The sequence below is a fragment of the Leptonychotes weddellii genome, chromosome 1 (genome assembly GCF_054177405.1).
Source record: "Leptonychotes weddellii isolate Sample4059 chromosome 1, ASM5417740v2, whole genome shotgun sequence".
Lineage (NCBI taxonomy): Eukaryota > Metazoa > Chordata > Mammalia > Carnivora > Phocidae > Leptonychotes > Leptonychotes weddellii.
In genome coordinates, this window is record NC_138369.1 from 96,433,883 (window position 1) to 96,439,882 (window position 6,000).

The following is a 6,000-nucleotide window of genomic DNA, read 5'->3' on the forward strand; positions in this document are numbered from 1 at the left end:
AAAGCCAAGATATGCCAAAAGCTAGGCCTCTTGTGCCAAACAGTTATCCAAGTTTGTGGATGCAAAAAAAAAAAAAAAAAGCTCTTGAAGTAAATTAAAAGTGTTACTCCAGTGAACACATGAGTGATAAGGAAGCAAAACAGCCTTATTGCTGATATGGAGAAAGTTTTAGGGGTCTGGATAGAATATCAAACCAGCCCCAACAGTCCCTTAAGCCAAAGCCCAATCCAGAGCAAGGCCTCAACTCTTCAATTCTATCTATGAAGGCTGAGAAAGGTAAGGAAGTTGTTTAAGAAAAGTTTGAAGCTAGCAGAGATTGGTTCATGATGTTTAAGAAAAGAAGCCATCTCCATAACATAAAAGTGCAAGATGAAGGAGCAAGTGCTGATGTAGAAGCTATACAGCAAGTTTGCAGAAGATCTAGCTAAGAAAAGTAATGAAGGTGGCCACACTACACAACAGATTTTCAATATAGACAAAACAACCTTCTGTTGCGAAAAGATGTCACCTAGGACTTTCTTAACTAGAGAGAAGTCAATGCCTGTTTTTAAACTTCAAAAAAAGGCTGACTCTCTTGTTAGGGGCTAATGCAGCTGGTGATTTTAAGTTGAAGCCAATGCTCATTTATAAATTTGAAAATTCAAGAGCCCTTAAGAATTATGCTAAATCTACTTTGCCTGTACTCTAGAAATAGAACAACAAAGCCTGGATGATAGCAAATATGTATACAATATGGTTTACTAAATATTTTAAGCCTTTTGTTGATACTTACTGTTCAGAAAAAAATATTCCTTTCAAAATATGACTGCTCATTGACAATGCACCTGGTCATCCAAGAGCTCTAATGGACATGTACAATTAGATTAATGTTTTCATGCCATCCATTCTGCAGCCCACGGATCAAGGAGTAATTCTGACTTTTAAGTCTTACTATTTAAGAAATACATTTTGTAAGGCTCTAGCTGCCATAGATTGTGATTGCTTTGATGGATTTGGGCAAAGTAAACTGAAAACTTTCTGGGAAAGATTAAAAACATTTGTGATTCATGGGAAGAGGTCAAAATATAAACATGAACAGGAGTTTACAAGAAGTTGATTCCAACCTTCATGGATGACTTTGAGGAGTTAAGGACTTCAGTGGAGGAAGTAACTGGTGTGGTGGAAAAAGCAAGAGAACTAGAGTTAGAAGTGGAACCTAAAGATAAGACTGAATTGCTATAATTTCATGATATAACTTTAACAGATAAGGAGTTGCTTTGTATGGATGAGCAAAGAAACTGGCTTCTTGGGATAGAATCTACTCTTGGTGAAGATGCTAGGAAGATTGTTGAAATGATAAAAAAGATTTAGAATATTACATAAACTTAGTTGATAAAGTGGTGGGTAGGATTTGAGGGGATTGACTCAAATTTTGAAAGAAGTTCTGTGGGTAAAATGCTTTCAAACAGCATTGCATGCTACAGAGAAATCATTTGTGAAAAGAAGAGTCAATTGGCATGGCAGACTTCATTGCTGTCTTATTTTAAGTCCTCTTTAGCATATTAAAGTCCTTTTGGAAACCTCCCTTTTTCCTTACCTCCCCTAACTCCCAAATATATAATCAGTCATCCTCAAAACCCCAGGGCAGCAGCTCTTTTTGCCCACAGGTCCTGTCCCCATGCTTTAATAAAATCACCTTTTTCAAAAATGAAAACAAAAATCACCTTTCTTGCACCATTAAAAAAAAAAAAAAGATACTGCCGCAGTCATCCCAACCTTCAGCAACCATCACCCTGATCAGTTAGCAGGCCATCAACATGGAGGCAACACCCTCCACCAGCAAAAAGATTGTGACTCACTGAAAACGCATATGATAGCATTTTTTTTTAGCAATAAAGTATTTTTAATTAAGATATATACATTGTTTTTTAAGACATGATACTTTTGCACACTTAATAGACTACAGTATAGTGTAAACATAACTTATATGCACTGGGAAACCAAACAATTCATTTGACTCACTTTATTGTGAAGTTTGCTTTATTGTGGTGGTCTGGAACCAAACCTGCAATGTCTCCAAATTATGCCTTTATAAGTCTTTGCACTCCTTTTAGAACTTATTTCTAAGTATTTTATTCTTGTTGATGTTATGAGTGAGATTGTTTTCTTAATTTTATTTTTGCGATTGACCACCATTAGTATACAGACGTAAAACTGATTTTTGCATATGGATCATATATCCTTTGACGTTGATGAACCTGTTTATTTGTTCTAGTATTTGGGGTGTGTGTGTGTGTGTGTGTGTTCTTTAGGATTTTCTACATGGTGGATGTTTCTGTCTAGAGGAGTTTACCAATATTCCAACTCCTTTTACCCCTGCTCATTTAGTTGTCATTACCCTTACAACTGTCAGTCTTCATACTTACCAATTGTTAAACACCAGGCCTTCAGTTCCTCCAATACTATTCTAAATCCTCACTATTCTGCTTAGACTACTCAGCTCTCAGCAGCTATGTGTCTTCCTTCATATTTCACAAAGGAAATTAATGTTATAACCACAGACATCATTTACTGTGAATGAAATGATGCTTAAATTTCAGATCCCTTCACTCAGGAGCCCCTTCTAAGGTTCTCAGAGGGCCCCTAGCAATAGTAAGGTGGCCTAATTGTAATTGGTTAAAATTCTTTCTTTTTCCACTCTGATTTCCCCTTTCTTAAACTTATGATGTTGGTGTGCCATTAGAGTAGTCACAAATATTTTGGGAGTCTGAGTAAGGGAAAATTGAGTTGGGAATACACTATTAAAGCTGCCATTTGGAAAGACATTTTAGAATGCTTCAATAATACAATCAAGACATCGGGGCACCTGGGTGGCTCAGTCGGTTAAGCATCTGCCTTTGGCTCAGGTCATGATCCCAGAGTCCTGGGATCTAATCCCACATCAGGCTCCTTGCTTGGCAGGGAGCCTACTTCTCCCTCTGCCTGCCGCTCCCCTCCTGCTTGTTCTCCCTCTCTCTCTCTGACAAATAAATAAATAAAATCTTTAAAAAAAAAAAAAAAGGGGGCGCCTGGGTGGCTCAGTTGGTTAAGCTACTGCCTTCGGCTCAGGTCATGTTCCTGGAGTCCCAGGATCGAGTCCCGCATCGGGCTCCCTGCTCGGCAGGAAGTCTGCTTCTCCCTCTGACCCTCCCCCCTCTCATGTGCTCTCTCTCTCTCTCTCTCATTCTCTCTCTTAAATAAATAAATAAATAAATAAAATCTTTAAAAAAAAAAAAAAGCAAGACATCACAGACTAAAAATCTGTATGTGTGTGAATTTTAAAAAATTAATGGAATAAAAACAATAAAGATCAAGTTAAGCATAGAAATTATTCTCACATAAAAATTGTAACTTTTTTCAGATTATATTACAGGTGAATTCATTAAGAGAAAGATTTTTTCAACAAAAGCTCTTGGATTATTTCATAATCCATTCAATGAAGTGGAGTTAATTATCCAAACACATTGAAGAAAGATTTAAGCGTCTGCCAATTTACAAAAGCTACTATCACTGAATACAACATAAAAATCATACCATTTCCAGGACATCTAAGATAAATTGGCTTATAAGCCTCCTCATTTCAAAGACAATTTAAGCCTAGTCATTTTCTGAAAACACTTGAAATGTTCCTAATCTTATAATCATATAAAAAAATTTGATAAGTTTTTTCCAAATTGGACAATGTATAATATTTACAATGTTATCAGTAATGAACCATAAAGCTGAAAGAATCTTTCAAAACTACCAATAATAAAAAACTAATGGCCATGCTAGATGAAAGGCTATATAATTTTTATATTTTCTCCACATAAAGTATTATATAAAATGGTTCTCATATGGACAAGTGGTTGTAGAACATGTAGACAAAAATTGCAAATAGGGTGTCTGGGTGGCTCAGTTGGTTAAGCCTCTGACTCTTGGTTTCGGCTCAGGTCATGATCTCAGAGTTGTGATATCAAGCCCCAAGTTGGGTTCTGTACTCAGCACGGAGTCTGCTCTAGATTCTTTCCCTCTCCCCCCACCCCTCCCCACCACTCAAGCATGGTGCACATGCTTGCTGTCTAAAAATAAATAAATAAAATCTTCAAAAAATAAAAGGTATTGTAGAGCTGTTACTTATTAGGAAGTTATATTATTTTCCTGTATTTTGTGAAATTGGTGGAATTCACCAACTTTAAAATTTTTATTTGTAATGATTTTTCTCATTCTATGGATAATTACACACTTTTAACCTAATTTTGTAGACACCATTTTTTTTTTTTTTTAGAGAATAGGAGAGAGAGAGTGGGGGTGCAGAGGGAGAGGGAGAGAGAATCTTAAGTAGGCTCCACACCTAGCATGGGGCCAGAGGTGGGGCTCAGTCTCACAACCCTGAGATCATGACCTGAGCCTAAATCAAGAGTCAGTCATTTAACCAACTGAGCCACCCAGGTGCCTCATGTAGACATCATTCTTATATTCTTTTTTTCAAGGAAGCTCTCCTTCCACTCACCACTAATCATATAAGATTTAGACCCCATAGAACATGGATCTGCTCTTGGCTAACAAGCTTGAATTTTCTGTTTCCAGCCTTTCTCCCTACAGAAGCACTTGAATCCACATCCAGTCTTTTTTTCTGTTAAATATTCTTGTAAGCCCTGATTCCCATGCACACGGCTTACTCTAGGAGCTGCCTTACACCAAACCATTAGCCCCTTGACCTTGGCTTAGTTCATAGCTCTTGTCTCCGTCTTACCAGTTTCTGGTTCTACATTCAGACTTCCCATTCTCACTTTTGGCCCCCTTGATTAAGTGATCTCTTTGGACTCCTCCTCTGCTTTTTGAAATTAGCATCTCTCTTAGCTCCCAGCTCTGCAGGCTGATAGAGGCATCTCCTGTGGCTTCTCATCACTCAGGTGGACTTTAGTTACCAATAGAATGACACCACCCATTTTCCTGACAAAGGCTAATCTTTCAGCCTCTGCCCTACCTCTGTCCTTTCTAGGACTTTGCACAAGAAATTGACTGCATCTTTTTTCTGTGTTTTTATTTAGCCTCTGACTGTACTTGTATTGTTACTTAGCTGTGTGCACACTCAGGTGTCTCCTGTCTTAACAAACCATTCTACTCTGCATTTTCCTCTTTCTCCTCTTGCCACTTAAGTCAAGGTTCTTGATTGCTGGTATCACCTAACTGTTTTGTCACTCCTGCTTTGTTGCTCTGTTCTTTCCTACCTAATGCCTCTCTCTGAGATCACCAGAGGCCTCCTTAATACCAGATACAGTGCACTCTGTTCAGCCTTTATCTGAAGGCTTAAACACTGACCACTACTTTTTTGTTTAAATTCTCTTATTTCCTGGATTTCAGATATTAATTCTTTAGGTTCTTCTTCTCTTTTACTCCCTCGTCTTTTTTGAGAGATTCTTTTCTGTTTTAGTCACATAAAACATTAGTGTTATCCAGTGTCTTATCCTCAGTACTTCTCACTTCTTCATTCCTCCAACTGGGTGATCTATTATTTTTACTCATTCATTCATCAGTATTTGTTAAGTATATACTATATGGTAGGTACTGTGCTAGGTGCTTGGGAAACTGTGTTGAATAAGACAGATATAGTCTCTGCATTATAGATTTAGTCCATTCAGGAAGATAATTATTAACCAAATAATTATAATTCCATGGCTTCAGTCATCATTTTTTGCTAATAACTACGAGATCTATGCCTGAATCTTTTTTATTAGGTAAATTATAGCCAGGACATCTGAAGTAATAAAATCACTGAGATTGCAGAAAATCTGTGATTACTTTTTTTTTTTTTTAAGATTTTATTTATTTATTTGAGACAGAGAGAATGAGAGAGACAGAGAGCACATGAGAGGGGGGAGGGTCAGAGGGAGAAGCAGGCTCCCTGCCGAGCAGGGAGCCCGATGCGGGACTCGATCCAGGGACTCCAGGATCATGACCTGAGCCGAAGGCAGTCGCTTAACCAACTGAGCCACCCAG

General features: G+C 37.8%; 1 protein-coding gene across 1 annotated transcript in view; it reads left to right on the top strand.

Annotated features, from left to right (window-relative positions):
- Positions 1-6,000, top strand: part of LEKR1 (leucine, glutamate and lysine rich 1) — a 165,717-nt gene that overhangs the window by 62,517 nt on the left and 97,200 nt on the right. The gene's annotated exons all lie outside the window — the stretch shown is intronic.